Source organism: Mastomys coucha, unplaced genomic scaffold (assembly GCF_008632895.1).
Source record: "Mastomys coucha isolate ucsf_1 unplaced genomic scaffold, UCSF_Mcou_1 pScaffold9, whole genome shotgun sequence".
Lineage (NCBI taxonomy): Eukaryota > Metazoa > Chordata > Mammalia > Rodentia > Muridae > Mastomys > Mastomys coucha.
The window spans coordinates 23,185,759-23,211,353 of NW_022196915.1; the positions used below are offsets into that span (position 1 = coordinate 23,185,759).

General features: G+C 37.8%; 1 long non-coding RNA gene across 1 annotated transcript in view; it reads left to right on the forward strand.

Moving 5' to 3' along the window:
- LOC116085038 overlaps positions 1-24,765 on the forward strand; it is a 48,037-nt gene extending 23,272 nt beyond the window's left edge. Inside the window, exons 3-4 of the long non-coding RNA XR_004116377.1 lie at positions 1,280-1,354; positions 24,672-24,765. This is a non-coding gene — a long non-coding RNA (uncharacterized LOC116085038). The remainder of the gene's footprint in view (positions 1-1,279; positions 1,355-24,671) is intronic.
- Positions 24,766-25,595: the final 830 nt, after the last annotated feature.

A 25,595-nucleotide genomic window follows, 5' to 3' on the forward strand; every position in this document is an offset into this window, starting at 1 on the left:
GGAACTGAGGCATGTGTGCTGTTTCTATGGTGAAGAGCATCTTACTGTATTACCCTCTTCCAGACTTCTAGCCTTGTTTTGTCACTTGCATTTTCTTCTCATCTACAACTCACAAACCATCCAGTATATTTGCATTCTCCACACATAAATATACAGAGCTGCTATAGATGAATTCTGTTGCTATAGGAAAACAAGGAAATATAGCTGCATTTACTAGTTCTTGTTTCTGCTTCATAGTGGCTATCTGTCCAAATTAACTTAATTACACAGGCAGTTAGCAATAAATTTTGTGGACAAGTTGACCTTTATTTAACCATTTCCGCATTGATAGGGTTTTTTTTAATTGTTATTATTTGATCATTAAATTAACGATGGAATGAATATTAGGAGCAAGTAGCATAGTAAACAAATAAGTGTATTGATAAGGTAACTTTTATCTTACCAAATAGATATATGAAATGTAGGCATATAAAATCAATATCATCTATTATGGACATACATGAAGAAAATACAAATTAAGGTTTGGTCCATATGTGATGATGGTCCTATAAAATTATTGTGAGGCTGAAAATTCCTATCAGCCAGAGAAATTGTTGCTATCATGATGGAACAGAGAAGCATATTCATGTGTTTATTATAATGCTGGCATAAGCATACCTACTTCACTGAAGGTTTTATTTTTATAACAGTACAGCACATATAATTATGTAAAGTATATGGTACTTGTAATGATAATAAACAACTACGTTACCAGTTTATGTATTCACTGTGCTATAGTTTCTGTCATTATTTTGTAGTACATTCTTTCCTCTTACAAACAATGTTTGGAGTCACTCTACCAGTAGCTTCTCACTCTTCACGTTTGTGTAAATGTAATCCATGATGTCTATACAATTGAAATCATCTAGTGACCCTTTCATTCTCATCATTAAATGATACATAACTATAATTGGTCCATAGTAAATTGTCAGTGAAATAGATTTCTTAGAAATAATTTTAATAATAGAAAAAGTCACCTTAACATTAGAAAACTATTAAATGCTAAAAGACATAAATAGGAATAAGCATAACATCCCATACTTTAGACTATGACTTGGTAACATAAACCCATAATTTTTCCATAATTTCTATTGAATAATACATTAATATATTTAACTCAATTTCAATTAAAGGTCTGACTTAATGGGTTTTTCTCCTTTTGCTTTTGAAAAATAATATAAATAAAGCATAATAAAATAGTCCTTTAGCAAATATATAAAGCAATCTGGTTGCATTCCAGAAAGACAAGACTAATGAGAAGGACTCAGACAAGCAGAAGTTCAAATGCATTCTAAAGTCACTATGAAGAAATCAGGTATGGTCAACCTTTCCCTATTCCCTCTGTTAAGCACAGTATCTATTTTTTAAAAAGACATGAGAAGACTCCAAAAGTTGAAAAGCAGAAGGGAGGAAGTTTGGGGATCTGAGAACCGGAATACTAGCAGAGTAATGAGTTCTTTGGGTTTTCCAGTTTACCTACCTCCACTTGGTACTGATAAGGATGAAATCCAGGAACATGGTGTATTACTTCCTTTTCTGTTGTGATGATAAAGCACCATGATCAACACCTACTTAGGTGAACATGTTTATTCTAACTTATTATTTCAAAGAAGGAAAGTCTGAGGTAACATTACATCTTCATCTGTGTGCAGGGAGCAGAGAGTACCAACTGGAGGTGGGATGAGGCTGTGAATACCAAATGTCCACTCGCAGTGATGTCTACTGCCTAAGAATTCCATAACATCCTCAGGGAGGTCAGTTCAACCAAGTTCAAGAATGTAGACATCTGGAGGACATTTCTTATTCAATCTACCAGACATAGGTTTTTATATTTATAATTTTAATCATCCAATAAAAATCCTAATTTTCATTAAAAGGATGAGGAAAAGGGAAACTAACAAGGTAGAAAAAAATCACTGTTCTACTCTAACCAAACATTATATAAAGACCTGCATCTTTACCACACCCCTTGTAGAAAGATTGAAGCACAAAGACATTCACACTGTTGGACTTAATGGACCAGCTTTCCCACTACTTCTGGTTGTTATCATAAGAGACTAAATATTGGGCAATATTCTCAGTATACTGTGGTGAGCTTGGAGGAGTCTCAGACGCCTATTCTTACATGATGGTGGAGAAGCATCCTTCCTCCTTCCTATAGGCAGTTCAGGGGAGGGTCAAGACCTTTACCATCCTAAGTGGTGTTGAGGCCACTCACTGTGGAGTGTGTGGCATCATGCAGACAACACTACAGAAGCATTTCTCTGTCTTCCAGCCAGGATAGTATGTTCCAAGGCCCAGTGAGAGCCCCTCGACTCATGTAGCAGGAGCATGGAACATCTCAGTAGAGACTGAGTCTGAGTAGAGAATGTGTACTTTTTATCTCAACTAGTGTCAATTACAGTATGCAACATCTTATCAGGTACAGCATGATCAACAAGGGCTAACTAAAAATTGGTTGGAACAAGATACATAATCATAAAATGATCCAGATGTCCAGTTTTCAATATTAAAAAAACAACTGTTATATCAAAAGCTGTGTGATGCAAACTTTTATAAAATATGAAAGGCAGTAAATGGATGAAGATGGTGGAGATATTAGAATTACTTGACACAAACTATAAGACATCCACAATGACAATGCTTTGGCAAGAGACTGTTTACACATTTGTAAAAGGAAGTTGGGGTGGGGGAAAAACTGTATAAAGAAAGAAAAAACAAAGAAGCATCAAATGGAAATGTTAGGAATGATAAATATAGTAATACATAATTTTAAACTTAAATTTTAAAAAGCCTGAATGAATGGAGTTAGAAGGATGAAAAGACAAATGAAATAATTAGTCAACTGTAGGACAGAAGTTGTCAGATGTGAGGCTTATGTGGAAGCTTAATGGCAGAATGTGAATCTGTCACAAGGCCCTGATTTTAATCAATAGTGCTATGAAAGATGACAGATATGTGTGTCTACATCACCCTAAAAGAAGAAAGAAAAATAGCAGACTTAAAAAATTATTTGAAAATTAATAAGCATGGTCTGAGGACAAAGCTCACTGGGTTTTGAAATAGAAGGCTATGGCAAAATACAGAAGAGAATTTATGGATGCACAGAGAAGTTCCTGAGTCAAGAAAGTCAACAACAAAGGGTATGTAATTTGCTGTATGGCATTTCTCCAATACCCCTTAGGAGAAATGAAGTACAGACTGCCAGAACAGGAACAAGTCAGAGTGAGCTAGGTAGGTACACAAGGCAGGAGGCATCCATAGCTGAAGAAAGTTCTGGATCTAGAATTGAACAATGCTGCCAAATGGTCCCAATGCAGGAAATGTAGAGAAGGATATAGAGTTGGTTTAGTGTTACCATTCCTCAAATTTAAGCTTTTAATAAAATTAAAACAATGTAGTCCTCCCTTTGAATGTCTTGCTTTCTATGGTTGATGAGGCTATGTGAAAATGTTCTTATCCCTAGGGCTTGATTGAAAAGCAGTTTACCAAACATGATAAGGTGCTGAGAAATCAAATACATCTTTCTTCTTGTAACTTTTACCACACTCCCTCATTCACCAGTATAACCAAACTACACTGGTTCTGTTTGTAAACTTTGGCTTTGTGAGAGGGAATCCATCTTATCCTCTTGTATGAACTCAAGTTTTCCTTGTCAATGCTAAAGTTTCTTTATATTTCTCTAAATATACATTAGTCACTTATATTTCTTTTACTTGAATATCTATCGTGTACCATTTATACTTATTTAGGTCCTGTTTGGAGCAATTATAAGAACCTATAGGACATATTGGGATATTAATTCTATGCTTAGTATTTAGATTGAAAATGACTGTATATTTGTGCATTTTCTTTAAAAACATTTAACTATATATCTAATTCTTTGGCCCCTCAGGTGGTTCAAATTATATATTGCAAGGTAGCAGGTGGTTTTCTTTATAACTTTTAAGTTTTCTATTTAGATTAAAAATACTTTGTCTGTCATCAAACTGTTAAAACATCTCAATAGCTTTTTATTATTCCTTATATATTTTCTTTAGCATTTTTTCATTATATATAATTAAATAATCTGTGAGGTTGAGAACTAACTTTGTTTTGGCTTTCCAAAGTTTTATAATGTCCATATTTTACAATAATCAATCATATAACAAATGATTTTTAAATGTTCACCTTTCCAAAGTAATATTTCATATATCTAGGTGTCCCTGGACTCTCTATCTCATCGATTTTTCTTCCTATTTCTAGGCCAGAGCTGACTGCCCATTTCCAGCAATTTTAGAATCATTAGCATTGCTAGTGGATGGTAACAGAACGAGCTCTGCCTGCCCCATTGCCAGGATATTTGATTCCTATTTTCCCCACTGTCCGGAAGCTAATATTTCTGGACATGCCCCATTCTGTGACATACAGCTTAGAAGCTGCCTTATTGAGGAAACAGCCCAGAGTCGAGTGCTAGGATCACTTACATGAAGGTTTGGGCTCTGCCTTGCATATTCCTTTCCTTTTGTAATGAGAATCTCATGTTATCACTCAGTGTTTCATTTACCCTAATGGAATGTAAAACATAAATGCAGTTGAATCATATACAATTGTTGCAAAAGTTAAGAAAAGAATGTGTTTAAAGTGCTTAGGACCGTGTGATACACGATGGGAACTTAGCAAATACTGTCTGTACAGGCCATGTCCCTAGATTGTGATTAGATCATGAGGTCATCAACCTTCTTTGTCAAAAGACTGATGCTTTGATGAGTTCATAGCTGACTGGGCTTTTAAGAGATGGAATCTCACTTGAGAAAGTAGGTCATAAGAGGCATGTCTTTGACTTCATCTCTTGCCTAAATAGATGGAGCTAAGCAAGTATGTTCTAAAATTGTGAGCTAAAATAAGCCTTTCCTCCTTGAAGTAGTCTTTTGCAGGCATTTTTTTCACAGCAGTAGAAAGCTGATGAATATGCTACCATTACTGTGATATTTTCCCTTAGTTATGGTCAATCTCTCTCAGCCTCTATCCCTATTGTACTTAATGCTTGTGTTGGTGTACAAATTTCAAACCTTTCTTCTTCTCCTACTTGATTTCAAACTTTGTCCTAAACAAAAAACATTATGTATAATATATTGTCAGTCTTAATCAAAATACTTTAATAAACCATAATTTAAACTAATCAATAGTGTGACTACTAATTTTTTCACATGCTCAAGATAAATATAACACATAGTTCTCAATTTAGAATATTTTACCCTGGTCTCCAGACTATGTGTGGGCTTTTTTTATACATTAAAAACCACTCCAGTTGGACAGCAGATGAGTGTCTTATAACATAACTTGAGATCAACACTACCTGGAAATAAAGTAATTTGCCATTTCTCAAGGTCTTGATCCCACAACATTGGTACAATTAAGATGTCAGTCACAACTTTGGGCCACTAGGGTCTCCAGAGCCTTATGACATGTAGCTATATACTAGGGGTTTCCAGGATCCCTTCCTTAGGCATGACTAATTGACTAAAGCATCTTATATGACATGTATTATAATGTATCCACTTGTTATATAAGATATTGTACACAGTGAAGATGGACCAGAAGATGGCAAGGTATATAAGAAGAGGTGCAGAGTGCCCATGCTTTCTCCAGCGGGGCATACTACAGCAGACTCTGTTACTTACATGTTCAGCAGTCTCGAAGCTCTCCAAACTCTAGTCCCTCCAGGTCTGTGGAATTTCCATTATGTTTGATTGGCATTGCTATCCATTGATCATCAACTTTGCCTTCAAAGTTTCCTTTACTCAAAGTCATGGAGTGGACTTTAAAGTTCCAATAACCTAAACATACTTTTGGTTCCCCTGGCAATGATATCTGCCCTAAAACTTTCCAGAAGCTTGTGAGGAGCAGTAATACTAGAAGAGGTGATTCTATCATCCAAGAAATTCCAACTTAGATAAAAGCCATGTCAGAAGATCACATCATTTGGAAAATCATAGAACTCAGAGCCAGTGATAAGGCCTAGTGAGTGAATACATAACTTTCTGGAAAAGCACAACAACATTCAATCCCTAGATCTCACAGAAGAAGGAGAGAACCAGCTCCAGAAAATTGTCTTCCCATTTCCACACCTGTGCATATGCATACCTCCCTCAATGTGTTGATATAACCTTACATTTATAATAGTAATAATAATTTATCATCATCACTATCACTATCACCACCATCATCATCATGATGTTTAAGTATAAGGAATGTGGGAAATTGGAAGGAAAAAAACAAAATATCATTACATAAGATTCTACTATGGCCCTAACCTGTATGGTTTTAGAAACTCTGGGTTAGGAACCAAGGACAGAGACCACAGTGTATTTTTCAATTATTTCATACCAGGTAATGACTAGCTTTATGTAACTTAGGAAAGTATACTTGGTGATTACAATAAATTACAAACGAATTACAATTTATTTCACCTTCAGATCAATGCCCTAAACACAACCATGTCTTTCAAATTCCTGAGATCATGGTCACTGAATAATTGTATGTGTGAATCTATGTTTTTCTGTAAGGGAATAATATTTGAAATGTAAATAAAAAATCTAACAAAAAAATTAAATAAAGAAAGAAAACAGAATGCTAAAATCATTATTACATGTAAAGAAGAAGAAGAAGAAGAAGAAGAAGAAGAAGAAGAAGAAGAAGAAGAAGAAGAAGAAGAAGAAGAAGAAGAAGAAGAAGAAGAGGAGGAGGAGGAGGAGGAGGAGGAGGAGGAGGAGGAGGAGGAGGAGGAGGAGGAGGAGAATGAGAGTAAAAGGAGAGGAGGAGGACAAGGAGAAAGAAGATGAAGAGGAAGACAAAGGAAAGGAGATTGATTGGAAGAGGAGGACAGAAGGAAAAAAGGAAGGAAGGAAGGAGTAACCAGAGGTGAAAGGAGAGGTTGAAAGAATGATATGAAATGGGGCAGTAAGTGGAAACAATAATAACAACAAAGTGTGGAAAGCTAAGAGGAAGGGAAAATGAGGAAAGGAATCATACACTAGTATCCACTCAGCCAAACTCTTTCTCATTAGCCTAAAACACTCACCCACTACTTTGTCAGGACAAGCTACAATGGCAGGATAATACACAATGCTTCCTAAAATCAGTAATACCCACTCTTCGGAATTCTGTCTTGGATTTAGTTGCTACCATAGTTTAGAGCACTGGCAACCAATGATAGCTTTCCCATCACTGTGTTGACCCTTGAATAAGTCACATCTCAATCTCTTTCACCATTTTTTATGTTGTTTCTAGTTTTACTGAGTAGCTTCTTTGACCCATGTTGAAATTAAACTCCTGAATTCAATTTGATTTAAAAAAGAAAAAAAAGTCCCTACAGCCAGTCCCACAACACCCAGAGGAAGCTCCACTCTCAGGTGCTCTTACATGCCTAGGATCAGAGGTGAGGAGGACACATCTGTCCCAACACCAGGAGTAACTGGGACCAGCAGAACCCAGGCACACAGGAACTCCTCTAGTCCTTTCCAGTCTATCTGGGCTGGTTCCCTGAGCAGACCTTGGGCTCAAACTCAGCAGCTACTCACACAAAACCCAGAAGAAGATCCACTCCCAGGCACTCTAACATGCCCAGGATAACAGGATCACAGATTCATAGGATCACAGAGACACTTTGACTCTGAGGCATTCTGATACAACCAGGATCACAGGAAGGATAGACTCCAGTCAGATTTAGTCAGGGCAGGTAGCACTAGAGATAACCAGATGGCAGGAGGCAAGCATAAGAAAATAAGCAACACAAACCAAGGTTACTTGGCATCATCAGAAACCAATACTCCTATCATAGCAAGTCCTGGACACACCATCACACCAGAAAAGCAAGACTCAGATCTAAAAATCACTTCTCATGATGATGATACAGGACTTTAAGAAAGACATAAATAGTACCCTCAAAGAAATACAGGAGAACACAGGTAAACAGCTAGAAGCCCTTCAAGAGGAAACATAAAAATCCCTTAAAGAACTACAGGAAAACACAATCAAACAGGTTAAGGAAATGAACAAAACCACCTAGAATCTAAAAATTGAAATATAAACAATGAATAAATCAGAAAGAGAGACAACCCTGGAGACAGAAAACCCAGGAAAGAAATCAGGAGTCATAGGTGCAAACATCACCAACAGAATACAAGAAATGGAAGAGAGAATCTCAGGGGCAGAAGACACCATAGAAAACATTGAAACAACAGTCAAAGAAAATTCAAAAAGCAAAAAGCTCCTAACCCAAAACATCCAGGAAATCCAGGACACAATGAAAAGACCAAACCTAAGAATAATAGGTATAGAAGAGAGTGAAGACTCCTAAGGTAATGGGTCAGTAAATATCTTCAACAAAATTATAGAAGAAAACTTTACTAACCTAAAGAATGAGATGAAGATACAAGAAGCCTATAGAACTCCAAATAGACTGGACCATGAAAGAAATTCCTCCCATCATGTAATAATCAAAACATCAAATGCAGTAAGCAAAGAAAGAATTTTAAAAGCAGTAAATGAAAGTGGTCAAGTAACATATAAAGGCAGGCCTATCAGAATTACACCAGACTTCTCACCAGAGACTATGAAAGCTAGAAGATCCTGTGCAGATGTCATACAGACCCTAAGAGAACACAAATGCCAGCCCAGGTTACTATACCCAGAAATACTCACAATTACCATAGATGGAGAAAACAAGATATTCCATGACAAAACCAAATTTACACAATATTTTTCCACAAATACAGTCCTACAAAGGATAATAGACACTCTCAGGTCCTGTTTCCTTATACACATTGGACATTTCTTCCAATGGGAAGGGGTAGACATCCAGTCCGAAATGACTATGGTAGTAGAGTCACATAGTTGCAAGCATATACTTCTGGCTCCAGAAAGAACTTGATTCTATATTCACAGCATAGCACCTCTATTTCCTTTAGATCTATTTCCTCCTCAGCTCCTTCTGGTGGCCTTCTATAAATCTTTGAATTCCCCACAGATTCAAACAGTAGCAAATATCTGTTAACAAAATATAGTATTTTATATTTATAGTGAAAATATATGTAGCAAATAGTAGTAGTTAGCTGGTCAGATGTGAATTCTGGCCCCACTGCTTACCAACCAGATTATGTTATGTGAGTGCTCAGCTGCTTTGGCTTTAATAGCCTCTTCTGTAAAATGGGAACAATTGAAGCATGAACCCCATATAATTGTTATATTAATTGGGAGATACATATAAAGCAATTCAACCTATGCCCAGGATAAGCAACAGAAGTGTAGTAGTTGTCTATAGTAGTAATAACAACAAGCACAGAAAAGAGACTCTATGCCTATTATTTCTCAGAGGGTACTATGCTCCTTACCAGATTTACTGAACACATCGTAGGGTCTCAAAGGAAGATTGCATCATTTGATGGAAAATGATGTTCAGAGATTGAATTTAGAGTGGGGGGAGGGAGACCAAGCTGAGAAATGTGCAACTCTGCTAAAAAGAATAGAAGGGGCACAGTTTCTAGGAAAATAGTTCTGCTCATTGAATTAGAGAAACTCACTGCCAGGTCTTACTACCAGACCACTGTGTTTCTTTTGAGGGCACTTTCCATCTTCTCTCTAAGACCACTGGTGATAGCTTCTATTATAGAACAAGAGATAACTTTGTAGTCTTCTGAGAACCTCTGTCATCCATGTGCCCTTACAAACTTGGAGCATCCACAGAGCATCAGAGAAAACTCTTTGGTTAGCCTTTGTCTCCTTGTCTCTTCTGCATACCAGAGCTTTCCCACAACCATGGCTGGCTGAGGGAGGGAACTAGGTTTGAGGTCCCTGTTATAACTGAATAATTCACCAACATAAGACTTCCTGCTTCTGTGGCAAAGTGGTACCCTGGTCCTAAATCCTCCAAGTAAATGACCCCAGCTCCCTGACTTCAGACTGTCATTACAACTGTGGACCCAACTGGATTTGTGTTTTCCAGAACAAAGCTGGTTCATGCAATTTGTAGCCCATAAATCCTTTCCCCATAGAGTGAGAGGAAAATGCCACACTACAAATGATACATGCTGTTTCTTAGTCTCAATGAAACATTTCTCTATCTTGTACATAATTAATTGTTAATTGAAAACATAATGAATTATAGCTGCCTATAATTAATTTAGCAAAACACTTCAGTGAAATATGACTAGGAGTCTTTCTCCAGACTTATCTTGTTTTAGAAAGCAGAGGGAGAGTTGTATGTGCACAAATGCTTTCATAGCCCAGTGCGTGGTAAGCATCACAGATTGCTAGGGTGTGGGAAAGGTGTGCAAGCCAGCCTAATGAAAGGATGGCTTCCTTAGGGACAGCATCTGTTGCTGGAGCTATCCATCTCTCTGGCACAAATTATAAGTGGCTCAAGTCAGAAGAAAGAAGCCATTGTTGTTGTAGTCACTACAAGCCCCAGAAATGAACAAAGAAGTAGCTAGCTTCATGCCTAAGATAGGTATCATTAACTGGTTTATTTTCAAGTTAGAAGAAGGAGTATCCTATCAAAACAAGTAGCTCTGGTTTCTCCTGTATATAAGATTGGGACAGAAAAGGAATTGATCTCCAGCTCAGTCCAGGTGACCTCAGATCCTAGCATAAATGTTTCTAATGACAAACTCAATAGAGAGTAGAACTGATCCTGAAGGTCTTGTGAGTTTATCTTAATATATATAGTGTCACAAATGCCCAAGAGCAATAATCAACAATACTCTTAAGACATTTGGGCCAAGATAGTTGATGCTCTCTTCCACAACACACTCTAGTAACTAAGGACCCACTCCCTCCTCCACCAACTTCATTCATCCTCAAAACATCCAAAAGAGGAGTTTGCCAAGAAGTTGAGAGAAAATTATTTTTCACCATATTTTATCAATAGTATGTAATTAAAACATCATTGATTTTTTAAGCTATCAATATCATTTTTCTCCCTTTGTTGCTTGGATGCTGATTATGTTCTTAACTTACAAAGCTTCATCTATGGTGATTTCCACTCACAATCATTTTCTCCCTGTTCAACCTTCCTTCTCACATACTCCTCTTAGCCATCCCCAGGCTCTGTCTTGCCCTCATACCCTTCTCTTTTAAGTACTCTCTCCCAGAGGTAGTGCTCACAATCCCTGCAACACTTTCTCTTTGACAAGTGAATATCTTTTGTCCTATATTCACACACTTTTTAAAAATTGAAAATTGGTTCTTCTTACATACATTCCCTAACCACAGGTTCCCCTCCCTAAGCTCCTCCCAGCTACCCTTCCCCCCCCCAATTCCTTTCTCCCCTAGATCCTTCAGGAAAGAGCAGGCCTCTAAGAGATAACAACCAAATACAGTGAAACAAGATGCAAAAAGATAAGGCAAAAAGCCATATCAGAACTGGAAAAGGCAACCCAATGGGAGACAGAGTCCCAAGAGCAGGCAAAAGAGTCAGAGTCCCTTCATTGCTCTAGCTAGAACATTGAGTACCATAATGAATAAATAGGAAGAGAGTGGGCAGCCTTGTCTTGGCCCTGATTTTAGTGGTATTGCTTCAAGTTTCTCTCCATTTAATTTGATGTTGTCTATTGGTTTGCCATATATTGCTTTCATTATGTTTAGGTGTGTGCCTTGAACTGTTCTCTCCAAGATTTTTAACATGAAGAGGCACTGTATTTGTCAAGACTTTTTCATCATCTAATGAAATGATTATGTGATTTTTTTCTTTCAGTTTGTTTATATAGTGGATTATGTTGGTAGATTTCTATATATTGAAACAACTCTACATCCCTGGAAGAAGTCAAAGTATCACTATTTGTGGATGATATAATAATATACATAAGCAACTCTAAAAATTCTACCAGAGAACTTCTATACCTGAAAAACAACTTCAGCAAAGTAGCTGGATATAAAATTAACTCAAACACATCAGTAGCCTTCCTTTATACAAAGGATAAATGGGCTGAGAAAGAAATTAAGGAAACAACACCCTTCACATTAGTCACAAATAGTATAAAATATCTTGCTGCAACTCAAACCAAACAAGTGAAAGATCTCTATGACAAGAACTTCAAATCCCTGAAGAAAGAAATTGAAAAAGACCTCAGAAGAGGAAAAGACCGCCATGCTCATGGATCAGTAGGATTAACATAGTAAGAATGGCCATCTTACCAAAAACAATCTACAGATTCAACGCAATTCCCATCAAAATTCCAACACAATTCTTCCCAGACATGGAAAGGACAATTCACAAATTCATATAGAATACCAAAAACCCAGGATAGCCAAAACAATTCTCAACAACAAAAGAACTTCTCAGGTTAATCACCATACCTGATCTCAAGCTGTACTAAAAACAATAGTGATAAAAAACTGAATAGTATTGGTACTGAGACAGACATGTCAATGGAATAGATTTGAAGAAACAGAAAAAACACCCACACACCTATGGACAATTGATTTTTGACAAAGAAGGCTAAACCACACAGTGGAAAAAAAGAAAGCATCTTCAACAAATGTTGCTTGTCTAACTAGCAGTCCAAATGTAGAAGAATGCAAATTGATCCATACTTTTTACCTTATACAAAGTTCAAGACCAAGTAGATCAAGGACCTCCACATAAGACCAGATACATTGAAACTAATAGAAGAGAAAATGGGAAATAGCCTCGAGTGCATTGACACTAGTGAAACTTCCTGAACAGATCACCAATGGCTCAGGCTCTAAGGTCAACAAAGGACAAATGGAACCTCATGAAACTGAAAAGATTCTGTAAGGCAAAGGATACTGTTAATAAGACAAAATATCAGCATACAGATTGGGAAAAGATCTTCATTCACCCTATGTCCAATAGAGGGCTAGTATCCAAAATATACAAAGAACACAAAGAGTTACACTCCAGAAAACCAAATAACCCAATTACAAAATAGAGTCCAGAGCTAAACAGAAAATTCTCAACTGAGCAATCTCAAATGGCCAAGAAGCACTTAAAGAAATGTTGAATATCCTTAGTCACCAGGGAAATGCAAATCAAAATGACCCTGAGATACCACCTTACACCAATCAGAAAGGCTAAGGTCAAAAACTTAGGCAACAGCAGATGCTGGTGAGGGTATGGAGAAAGAGGAACACTCCTCCATTGTTGGTGGAATCGCAAACTGGTACAATCACTCTGGAAATCAATCTGGCAGTTCCTCAGAAAATTGGAAATAGTTCTACCTGAAGGCCCATCTATACCACTTCTGGGCATACCCAAAAGAAGTTCTACCATATCACAAAGATATGTGCTCTACTATGTTCATAATGGCCTTATTTATAATAGTCTGAAGCTGGAAACTACCCAGATATCTCTCAATGGAAGAATGGATACAGAAAATTTGGTTTTTTTACACAATGGAATACTATTCAACTATTAAAAAACGAGGACATCATGAATTTTGTAGGCATATCGTTGCAACTAGAAAATATCATCCTGAGTGAGATAACGTAGACCCAAAAAGACATATATGGTATCTACTCATTGATAAGTGGATGTTAGTCAAAAAGTTCAGAATACCCATGATGCAACTTATAGACCATATGAAGCTCAACAAGAAGGAAGGCCCAAGTGTGGATCCTTCAATCCCAATTAGAAGGGGAACAAAATAATCATGTGAGCAGAGGGAGAGAGGGACCTGGGTGGGAGTGGGGAGGAGGAAGATGGAAATAAAGGAGGCTAGGATCAGATATTGGGGGAGACAGGAGAAAAGCCCAGAGAGCCAGGAGAATGAATAGAAATATATAGCATTATGAAGTGGGAGACAGGTGGAACCTCTAGAAAGTCCCAGACACCAAGAATGTGAGAAAGTCCCAGGATCCAATGGAGATGACATTAGATAAAATACCCAACAGTGGGAAGATAGAACCAGAAGAGACCACCTCCAGTAAAGAGACATGGCTCCCAGTTGAGGTATGGTTCCATTGACCAATCTCAAAATTTTTTGACTCAAAATTGTTCCTGTCTAAAGGAAATGCAGAGACAAAAACAGAGCAAAGACTGAACAAAAGGCCATCCAAAGACAGCCCCAACTCAGGATCCACTCCATGTGTAGTCACCAAACCCTGACACTATTGCCAAGGCCATGTTGTGTTTGCAGACAGGAGCCTGGCATGGCTGTCCTCTGAGAGGCTCTAACTGAGACAGATGCAGACACAGCCAACCATTGGACTGAGCCCAGGAATCACTATGGAAGAGTTAGGGGAAGGACTGAAGGAGATGAAAGGGAATGTAACCCCACAAGAAGAACAACACTATTAACTAACCAGATGTCTCAGAGCTCCCAGGGCCTAAGCTGCCAACCAAAGAGCATACACAGGCTGGTCTATGACCACCACTACATATTTAGCAGAGGACTCCCTTGTCTGGCCTTTGTGGGAGGGAATGTGCTTGGTCCTGTGGAAGCTTGATGCCTCAAAGAAGGGGGATGCTAGAGGGGAGAGGTGGGAGTATGTAGGTGGGTGATAGAGCTCCTCTTAGAGGAAAAGGGGAGTGGGAATGGAGTGGGAGGCTTGTGGAAGGGCTACAGAAAAAGGGTAATTTGAAATGTAAATAAATAAAATAATTTTTTATAAAATGAATCAGAGTCACACTGTTCTCACTCTTAAGAGTCCAACAAAAACACCAAACTAACAGCCATAACAAATACTCAGAGGACCTGAAGCAGACAATGGTAAGCCCCTTGTTTTGTACTTTCAGTCTCTGTGAAACCACATGATCCCTGCTTAGTTGATGCTTTGGATTATGTTCTACTGGTATCTTCCATCCCCTCTGACTCCTATAATCTTTCCTCTCCAAGGTTTCCCAAGCTCTGAGGAAAGGGACCCAGTTTAGACCCAGTCTAAACTTCCAGTTTAGGCCCAGTCTAAACCTCCAATTTAGACTATCTCTCTCTTTTTCTATGTAATGTCTGGCTGGTTGTCTCTGAACTGTTTCTATCTGCTCTCAAAGTAAGCCTCTCTGATGACCGGACAAGGCACCAATTTAAGAGTATGGCAGAATAGCATTAAGAATTATTTATTATTTATTATTGATTTTTTAAATTTAGTTTCATTTTTGTATACCTGGTCATGTTTGGTTCTACTATAAATCTCTGGGCTGTCTAATTTCTGGATCCTTACCATCTAGGCATTGTAGGGCATGGGCTCCCTCTCAAGGCTTAGGCCTCAAGTTAAACTAGACATTGGTTGGCCACTCCCACAAGTTCTGTACCAACATTGCCCACGCACATCTTGTAGTCAGGACAGATTGTAGGTCAAGGGATTTATGGCTAGGTTGGTGTCCAGGTTTCTCTTTCAGCCTACAGGGTTTCTTCATATGCCAAAAAATATAGAATGCATGGGTAAAGGCTCCATGCAGGCACTAGCTCAACCTCTCTATGTTAAATGACCCATGTGGATGTTGTCCTCAGCGATAGGGTCCTACTGTCAGTTTTCAGAGAGGGTCCTCTGTCCTAGCATCAGTCTAGGTTGTATAGGGATCAATGGACTCTTTTGAGATTCTTATAATATTTTTCCAACTTCATTCCACCTTCCAGCCTTAATACCCCAAAAGTCTTTGTAACCTCAAATTCTTCCTACTCTGAAAGTATGCCCCACTACCCCATACTTGTCTCCATCCTGCTATCTACTTCTCCTGACCTCTGGTTTCTATAGAAAAATAATACCTACACTGTCAGACTCTGTGTGGAAATATTTTATTTATCTTTCATGTCTGTCTATCTGTCTGCATGTCTCTGTCTCTTTCTGTCTGAATGTGTGTGTGTGTGTGTTTGTGCATGTGCTCATGTGTGTGTGTGTGTGTGTGTGTGTGTGTGTATGCTCTGTGCATCTGCATGTCATGGTCAGAGATCAAAATTTGGTATAATCTTCAATTGCTCACAACCTTTATTATACAGGACCTTTCCTTAAACGTCAAACTTGACAATTTGCCTAGGCTGAGTGGCTTTCAAGTCACAGGGATTCTTTTGTCTCTGCTTACCCAGCACTGAAATTACAGACGCATGTCTCTATGTCTGGCTCTTATATGAGTGCTGGGGAAACAAACTCAGGTTTACTTTACTGTATAAGCTATCTATCCATGCCCCAGTTTTTCTCATCTTAACAGACACACAAACTCCTCACTCTTACTAACTCATAGTTCCTGCTACCTATATATCTAAAGCCTAAGCACTGGCTCACATCTTTCTTCCAGGGAGATTGTATAATCAACAACAACATATCTGCTTTTATAGAAGCATCCTGTGGCATACAAACCTTGGTGGGAAAGATTTGGCCTCTCAAATTCTATCTTTCCAGGGAACTCTGAGATAGTGGAAGATGTACATAAAGATGTGTGGCACACTTCAGCACCAAGACAGCTCTTAAAATGGTCTTGGTATTGATACTTACTAGTGAAAAATATATGAAGATCCTTATTTTGTAATTTTTTTAGAAAGCAAATTTTGTCTTTACCATCTCCCTAACCTGAGCAGCATTTCAATCATCAATAATTATATTCAAATAGCCATAAGAATGATTCTATTTCTACCATACAAAAGTCACTATAGGAATAAAAATAATGAAGAGGTATCTAAGCCTTTGAAGTGAGTAGATATGATGAACTTCTGGTTTAAGTGATGGTTGACAATATTTCGCAGAGCATCCTCTCTCACCCTTTCACTAAAATACACATGAGAACACAGAAAACATGAATGTACAGCATGGTAAATGGGATCATACAGACTAGTACTAAAGCCTGAGAATAATGGACTCTCATTTTGATTCAGATAAAGCTGACTTGAGAAAATTATACTAAGGCTTCCATCAAAGGGACACTGTACTTTAATACACACAAAAAAAAGACATCTTCTAAAATATGGGGGAAGAAATGCCTTCTCCACCACTTGGTACTTGATTCAGAGACCTGAGTATAATCAGAAAGCTGGGAAGCAATCCAAATTTTTCCATAGCAAACGGTCCTCAGTAAAATAGTCAGAAGCTGATCCAGTGTTCCTTCATCTACATGGACATTCTTAATAAAAAGTAAAAATTGCAAACTCTGAGAAAATGTTGAAGCAAAGCTGTAGGCAATTAAGAATGGAAATGAAGTGTCTATGAGGCAAGGGATGTCAATAAGGGCTAGAATTCTCACAAAACAATGTATTAACATAGAATCTAACTCTAGATTCTACAATAGAAGCATCTAATACTTCACTGTACAAAACATAGGTGAAATTAACGTTTTAGTGGAAATACCAGATAAAATGTTGACATGATCATTTTACAAGATAGCCTAGATTTCCAAAGAGATCTGAGGATCAGAGAGTAAAGAGATGGATCTGCAGTTAAGAGCATTGGTTACTCCTCCAAAGGACGTAGGTTCAATTCCTAGCATCTATAAAGTGGGTAACAACTGTCTGCTACTCCAGGTCCAGAGGTTCTGGAACATTCTTTTGGCCTCCATGAGCATTTCATGCATGTAGTGCACAGATATACATGTGGGACAAACACCTATGTCACACAGAAGTGTGACAATTCCTAGTATTTGATGCCACTTATCTCAGACTTTGCACCTAAGAATAAAATATTCAAGACAGCATAGGAAACAATAAGCTTCTACAGACTGTCTCCTCTTACCATATAGAGTAGAATTTCTGAAGTTTGACTTGTATTACAACTCTGGGATGGAAGTTGCTTGGCAGATTGATGGGAATAACACTGTTGTAACCCAAGATATTTTTTCCCTTTTTACCCTATAAAATGTAGAATAGAAAAAGTAAGAGAATAATAATGTGTTTACTTGGTCCAGTCACAGTGACTGAGAGGGGTACCATTATGGTGGGCTCAAACACTGTCTTCTCTTCTTGTTCACAATTGGATTTCCATAAAGTTCTATAGGCAGTGAAAAACAAAGACTAAAATTAGCTGAAATCAGAAAATCAACATATAGACCTGCTATTAAATCGTCATGGTGACTGACTTCTCCATTAAATCAGGCGTCCTCTCCAGTAATGTGATGGGCCCTGGTGTGACTGAAGTGTGTGTGTGTGTGTGTGTGTGTGTGTGTGTGTGTGTTTTGTGTGTGTGTGGTGGGAGATAATATTAGCAAGTATTGATGCCAAAATAAGAAATACAGATGCATTTTTACAACCATACAGAAACATGGCACCAGTGCATCATGACCAGTAACAAAACAAAACAGCTGAGCTTCATGACTGAGACCAAAATATCAAATTTAATTTTGGTGAATCATGTATATAGCAGCATGGAGCTCCAGCCTTGGAAAAAGTGCTATGTGAGATGACTTCTGCTATTAGGCAAGCTGCACAGAATTCTGTAGATGGAAATAGGAACATTAGTCACACTCTTTACTATCCATTAAAGCTTATCCTAACCCATAAAGACACTAGTGAGAAGCAGAACTTTTCTTCCAGAATTGAAAAGAGGGCTCTGTGCCCTGTTTCGGTTTTCTTGATATTGGACATTTAACAATAGAATTACCCAGACTGCTGAAGGTTCAGCCTTAATGTCACTGCACCTGGGAATGCTAGCCTCAGTCATACTATGGCCGTGAAAACCTTCTATGCTGATATCTGGTCACAAAGATGTTCATAACAGCCACTACATTGCAGAGGCTAATATTATAGTTGCCTGATTGGTAGAAAAGGAATCAACAACAACATCAACAAAGCACATACTAATGGAACTGCTCAGCACTACAAAGATGTAGATCTAAAATACCAGTCTTCTTAAAAAGTCAACCCATCATTATGAGTTAATTTATTACTACTTCCATTTATAAGAATATATTAGAAGGCTCTTTTTAGGTGTCTGTGATCTGTCTATCCATAGGTTCTCAGCCCAATAATGGTGTGAGGTGTGGTTTTCATAGTGCAAAGCTGGTTTTAAATGCACTCAGAAGCTGGTTTGTTTAGTCATGCTACATATATACCGTTATTACACCAGTAATCATATCTTGTCAGGCTGGTTGCAACTGTAGCTTATAGGGTTTATACCTCAGTAAGACTGATGGCTACTTTTCTTTTCTAGTAGCATATATAACAACTTTAAGCCTTATGAAAAGTAGCTAATAGGGACAGAATTGTTAATAATTTTTTAACTTCAACAAGTGGTTTTTGGCAGTCTCAGATTTCAGGCATTGAAAACTATTCTCTAGGTTTGCTGCTTTCTCTGGGTGTCTTGCTGAGCATCTGGTAGCTCTTGATACCCCAGCTGTTTCTAGACCAGCTTCAAGGGAAAAGAATACACTCAAGAGTAAGGTTTTAGAGCTTGTGCTCCAGAACTACTTAACTATAATTTACATTTTTTATTATTTCCTCAGACTATCATTTTCTATTTCTTAGCTACCACTCTGTGATATTATCCTAAGTGAACACAGTCTATTTAATCTCTGTGTGCCTAGATAAACTCAGCTGAAAAGCACAGCCTGCATGGAAATGAAAAACAAAAGAATATTGTTGTGTTCTTTCTTTAGTTGTCTTGGGAGATCAACTAAACAAAGAACCAATGAAGAACTAAACCTCTAAAGTGACGGAGTCCCAAGCAACACACACAAATTAGAGATATGACAAAATTAATTAAGGCTGTGTGGGTTGCAATTTACCAACCTGTCAGAAGTTCTCTTAAAGAATAATTTAAACTGTAGTTAGGAGAACCTGTAACTAGGTATAGAAAGCCTATTTTTGCTTCGTGCCTTCTGCCTTTCAGGTATTTTAATTTGTTACATGCTATAGTTTACTTGCTTTGTGTTGCTGCTCCCAGGACATTTCAGCTACTTGGAGTGAAATCAACAAATTCTAGAGACTTATTTGAGTTTCCACTCCCTGTTTGCCCTGGTCTGTCTATGTGTATGGTCAGCAGAATCATGGCCCCCACTTAAAAGACATCCACATCTGAATCCTGAAATTATCAAATCTGTTAGCCCAGTGGCAAAGGGACTGTGAAGATGTAATTAAGATAAGGGCCTTGAGATTGAAATATTATCTAAGATTTTTCTACTTGGGACAAATCTAATATCAGAATTTCTTAAAAATTGAATACAAGAGAAGAAAGAGTAGAAGTCATATCAGAAGGTTAGAGCAGAGAAGGATAGGGCACTTTTAAATCAGCCATTTAAAAAATGGGGCCAGAATCTTAAAACAGCCAAGAACTGAATTCTGCCAACAGCTGAATGAAAAAGGGAACACATCCTTCTGTACAATGTTGAGAAGTTAACACAGTCTGTAAACACCTTTGTTTTGACCCAGGGAGACCTATGTCAGACTTCCAACCTATAGAACTATAAACTAAGCTAGTACTGTGCATGCAGCTAAATCCCTGGCAATTTGTCACAGCAATAGTAGAAAACTAACAGAGGAGGGCAAAATAAGGTGGTTTGCAAATTTATAGAAACCCTGACTGGAATGCCAACAAATAAATGTCAGAGTTAATGCTGAATTCTGTGTTTCTCTTCTCTTTGTCCTATACTTTGACCCTGAAGGACATAGAGGCTTTCATGATTAAAAAATAAAATTTAAAAATAATTCTAAGACCCTTATCAAAACTAAGACAATGAAACTCATATCAGCTACTAATGCCAAAAGGCTGATAAAACATCACTGCCTTTACCTTGTTTATATTCCCTCTCCTCCAAACATACAATAAGGACAGGGGTCAGATCAGTACCAGATCATATCCTGGGTATCAGACCTCTGCACCTCCCTCAGAATTTGAAGTTAATGTCAGGAAGTGGTCCCTTGATTGATGCTGAAGGAAGAGAAAGGAGTCATTTTTTAAAAAACAGTTCTACAGAAATCCAGACACTAGGCTGGTGGTCTCGGCTTTATGAGTTTCAGAATAATACTGGCAAATTTGAAATCTGAGACACATTCTATGATCAAGGAATCAAAGCTTTTGAAAATCTGGGCCTTTGCAAGGGCAATATAGATAATAAAATCTGCCTGAGTCCAAAGTGACCAAGAGTAAAACTGATAGAGACAATGTCTTCAACTAATGAAATAAAATGATCCTTAAAGGACATCTCAGAATTCTTAAAATTATATTTATTTGTTTGTGCATATACATGTGCCAAACCATGCATTTGAAGGTCAGAAACAACTTGTGGGAACTGATTCTCTCATAGGTTCTGAGAATCAAACTTAATTCATCAGGCTTAGCAACAGGTGCTTCTGCCTGCTGAACACCAGCCCCCTCCTCCCCAACAAAACATTTTGTATAACTAGACTTAATGTTCCTTTTGTTTGTCTGCTCTTGCAAGAGTTGTCTGGTTTTATTTTTCAATTTTTATTTATTTATTTGTTTACTTATTTATTTATTTACTTACCTTTTTTTTTTTGTACAAAACTCAAATTGCCCATGAAGGCAACATATATTTTCAGGAAGACTTCTAATCTTCTGGACAAGAAATAAATGCTTGTGTCTCTTTTCTAAGCCTAAACAAAAACTCTTTGTTGCCTTAGTTGGTTGGAATTTCTGAGAACAAACCACCCTCTGGAGCTGGAAATTTACCCATGAAGCAGATTGATGTTCAACCACGTTTACTACTATTGTAAATGAATGACACTACAGTTTCATGCATTATTCTTTATTCTTACAACCATTATTTTAGTTATATCATCTTTTCATTTTCAAAATGAGGAAAATACATTTCAGAAAGGACAAAGCTTTCACAAAAGTCAACAGGCTAACAAATGTCAGAGACAAACCTTGAACCCTGCCCGTCTGATCCAAATACATCATGCGCTCAAGGACATACCCTTATGATTCCAGCTGGTATAGACATCTTCCATAGATACCTCCAGTCTGTGAAGTGACAGTTTCAACGTTCTCTCTATCCTTTATGAGATATCCACACCAAGGGTCAGCCATCATATGATATCTTGAAAAAAATCAGGTGATCAAAGTTCATTTTCAACATACCTTCCAAGTGTGGGTGCTTGTGTACCTGTGTGCCTGTGTGTATGTATGTGAAGGCATGTGGTGTGCTTGTGCCTCTGTATAGTAAGAGGTGTGAGGACTTACAACCTTGATATTTCTATGGACATCTAAAGAAAAGAAATGAAGTATAATAACATATTAGGATCTCGTGGACCAACTTCAACATACAAAAGCATCCTACTAAGTAGATGCAAAATTTATAGTGTTATCTGGACTTTCCCCATACATACAGCCCAGTATTGCAGACCCTTTTTAAATATAATATAAATAATCTGTGAATGTATAAACCATGTAGGATATTTTTTCATGAACCAAGAATATTCCCTGTCAACTACTAAAATCTGCTAATTGATACACTGTGGAGTTTTGGCCAACCAGTATCTTATTTCCATAATGTCAGTTGGTGGTTTAGTACATTTTATTTTTATGATTTGCTTGTACCATTCACTCTGAGTATAAAGCCAATTTATAAACCAAAGAATTCAGCATGCATCAGTGGATACCCAGCAGTGGCTTTTCAGCCTCTGTAGGTTTTAGACAGAGAGGCCAATTATTTCATGTTAATTTTGCTATGTTTGCTTGTTACTATTTTTAAAATAAAAACAAAGGATTTGGGATGTATCCCAGTAGTAGAACATTTGCTTAGGGTGTTCATGCCCTGAGTTCTAGCCTCAGCATTTCAAAATAAATAAATAAAAAGCAAAAGTAATTAAATAACAACAATCTATAGAGACATAGCTGGATTTGACATAAGAACAACTCCCTAAGCACCAGCCTTTAACAGAGAAAAGGGACAGAAACTACAACATAAGCAAAAGAATAGGGTCCTACAGAAAGTGAAGTAACAGACCCAGAGGAGAGCTACCACTAATGGTAACAAACACATGCTGGCAGAAGCTAAGATGTGCTGTATGCCTAGACTGTCCACATGGTTTAGAAAGAAGGTCATATACAAAGAAATAGACACTATTGTTTGAATCAAGCCCAAGTATCTTCATGTTTGTTTATTTGTTTTTTTTTTTTTTCTGTATGATATCCTTGGCTTGTCCTAGCAATTTAGAAAATAAATCTTCATTATATCTACCGAGGAGCAGACACCCATCTGTCAGTTCATTACAACGACTGTAGCAAAAACATTTGGAAGGGGATGGTTTAACGAAAAATAATTCATGGCCAAATATCTGCAGAGACAGACTAGATCACATCTTGGAAACTACAAAAGTTGGAAGGAATCCAGAACCCCACTAAAGAGGAAACCAACTTCGAAGTCTCCATACAGTCAGATAGCATTGCTTCCATACAGTGAGATAACATTGTTACAGATGCCAGTGAAGACTGCACAGCTGCCATGCATTGAGGAACTAACAGTCAGAGATACAAACACAGTGTTCAGAGGCATGTTGACAGCAGCCATCAGTTGCCTTTTACTAAAGGCAAGTGGGAAAGGACAGCACATGTCAAGCATTGGGAAACATTGACCAGAACTGAAGGGAATATTTTGAAGTCATCCCATTTCTATGAATTTAACTTTCTGGGGATAGCTGTTTGGACGTAAAAGTCTCCTGTTCTCAAGGAAATCACTAACATATACCTATTTGGCTTCGTGAAAGACAGTCTTTTTTGATAATAGTACCCAGTATTTTCTTTGGTACTATTACTTTTTACTAACTTGTCCAAGGACAGGCTGATGACATGAATATACACAATCAGGGTATTAAAATCCTCCTGACAAAAACTGGTACAGGACTGAGAAGATAAAACCCAAACAAGACCCTGTCCATGGAAAGACTCAAAGCAGATAAGGCAGAAATGTCCAGATTCTATCCAGAGCAACAAATAGGAAGCTAACTGATGGGGGCTCCTTCTGTGGCTATTTCAGCAGGATATGGGAATCCCCTGTCACATACAGAAGTCACACATGAGTCCTAGAGACAGATGCATGGAGGGTTCCTGATAGTACTGAACATTTCAGCCAAGGCTATGAATTTGATCCCATCATGCCTTTCATCATAAACTACCGCCACACACTGGAGAATTAAGTGCATATTAAACTTTCATAAATCCCACAGGTTTTAAAGAGGGGGATGAGGAAGGGTTATAGTACTAACTAGGGATTTGTATCACAATGGAAACTGATCAGTATCAGTATGCTTTAAAATAAAAGAGTCTGTGAATTACCATAAAGTGGCATCATCCATAGATAACAGGGTGGAGGCTGTTTGAGTGCTGTCCGCAGGGGACAGGGATTGACCATAAAGGCCAGAGCAGTTTGGAATATCTGCTGACCTCAGGCCTGTTTCTATTAACATCAGCTCATAAGGTGATTACTGATCCCATTCCTAATTTAGTGTCCCCTCTAGAAGACCTTCTGGCATGGAACCTAGGAAATCTGAATTCATTACCTTTGGAGAGAGTCTTTGCTTCTGAAATCCTGTTTTTTCCAGGTCATAGACATGAACATTACCTGGATATTGTGATTAAAAAAATACAACTTCCTCTTGATTTTATAGTATATATGAACTTAGTCACCAAATCATTATTTTCAGGAGCATAGTTCATGGATCTTGTATAAGATTACTATTTATTAATCTCTTGATTTATTGCTGCAGCTTCTCCCTAAGCCATTATGCTCTTACATATCTTTCTCTCTCTCATAGAACCTTCTGGACTATACCTGGAAGGGACTGAACAGCAGCAGCCTGGGATGGAGAACAGCCAAGAGTTCAACAGACTTCAATTGAGACACATGGGAAGTACTTGGAGATGTACTTACAGGGCCAAGGATGATAGAGAAGGAAAAACAGACAAATAAAACATAACTGTTGTACTCTAACAGAATGCTTTGTTTATCATGCTTTTCCTCCACAGAGTGCAAATACCTTTCCCAAAAGAACATGCTGTTATCTCTGATAAACTGTCAGAAATACCCTCTGCAATTCTCAGAAAGTCAGATCTCTATTTGTTTCTACAGAAACCACAGCTTTTCCACACATCACCTCGTACTATAGCAATCTACACATCCTAACAACAGCAGACCCAGAGAATAGTCAAGAGTGTGGCAGAAAATGTCACATTTGAACTAAAAAGAGAAATTAGAAACATAACTTTTGGTTCCTAGATGTTAGGAGAATGCCATGTTGAGGACAGTGTGGAGAGAGATTCTGATAGTGGAATGAATATCTTCTCTTCCCCAATGCACATTTTCATCCACTTCTAAGCTACGGTCCTGACACCACAATTCTTCCTTGCACAGGCATCTACATCCAGGCCTTTGTCATGCCTTTTATGACGCATTAGAATTAATAAAATCCAGAGACTTTTTGTATAGCATCTGCAGAGCAATTTCAGCCATACAAATTCACTGATCCTGTAGCTTGCTCAGCAGATGCTCTTTCTATCACTCATTTCTACAACAAACTGCCTCCATCCATTCCTGAACCAGCAACCATGTCCAACCTCCTTGCTGCTTTGTCTAATGTCCTAATGTCAGCAATTATCTTACATGTACTGCTTTAAAGAGTCATTCTGCTCCAAGAACCCAGACCCTAGGGCTTAGAGCATTGTTTCTCACTACACAGACA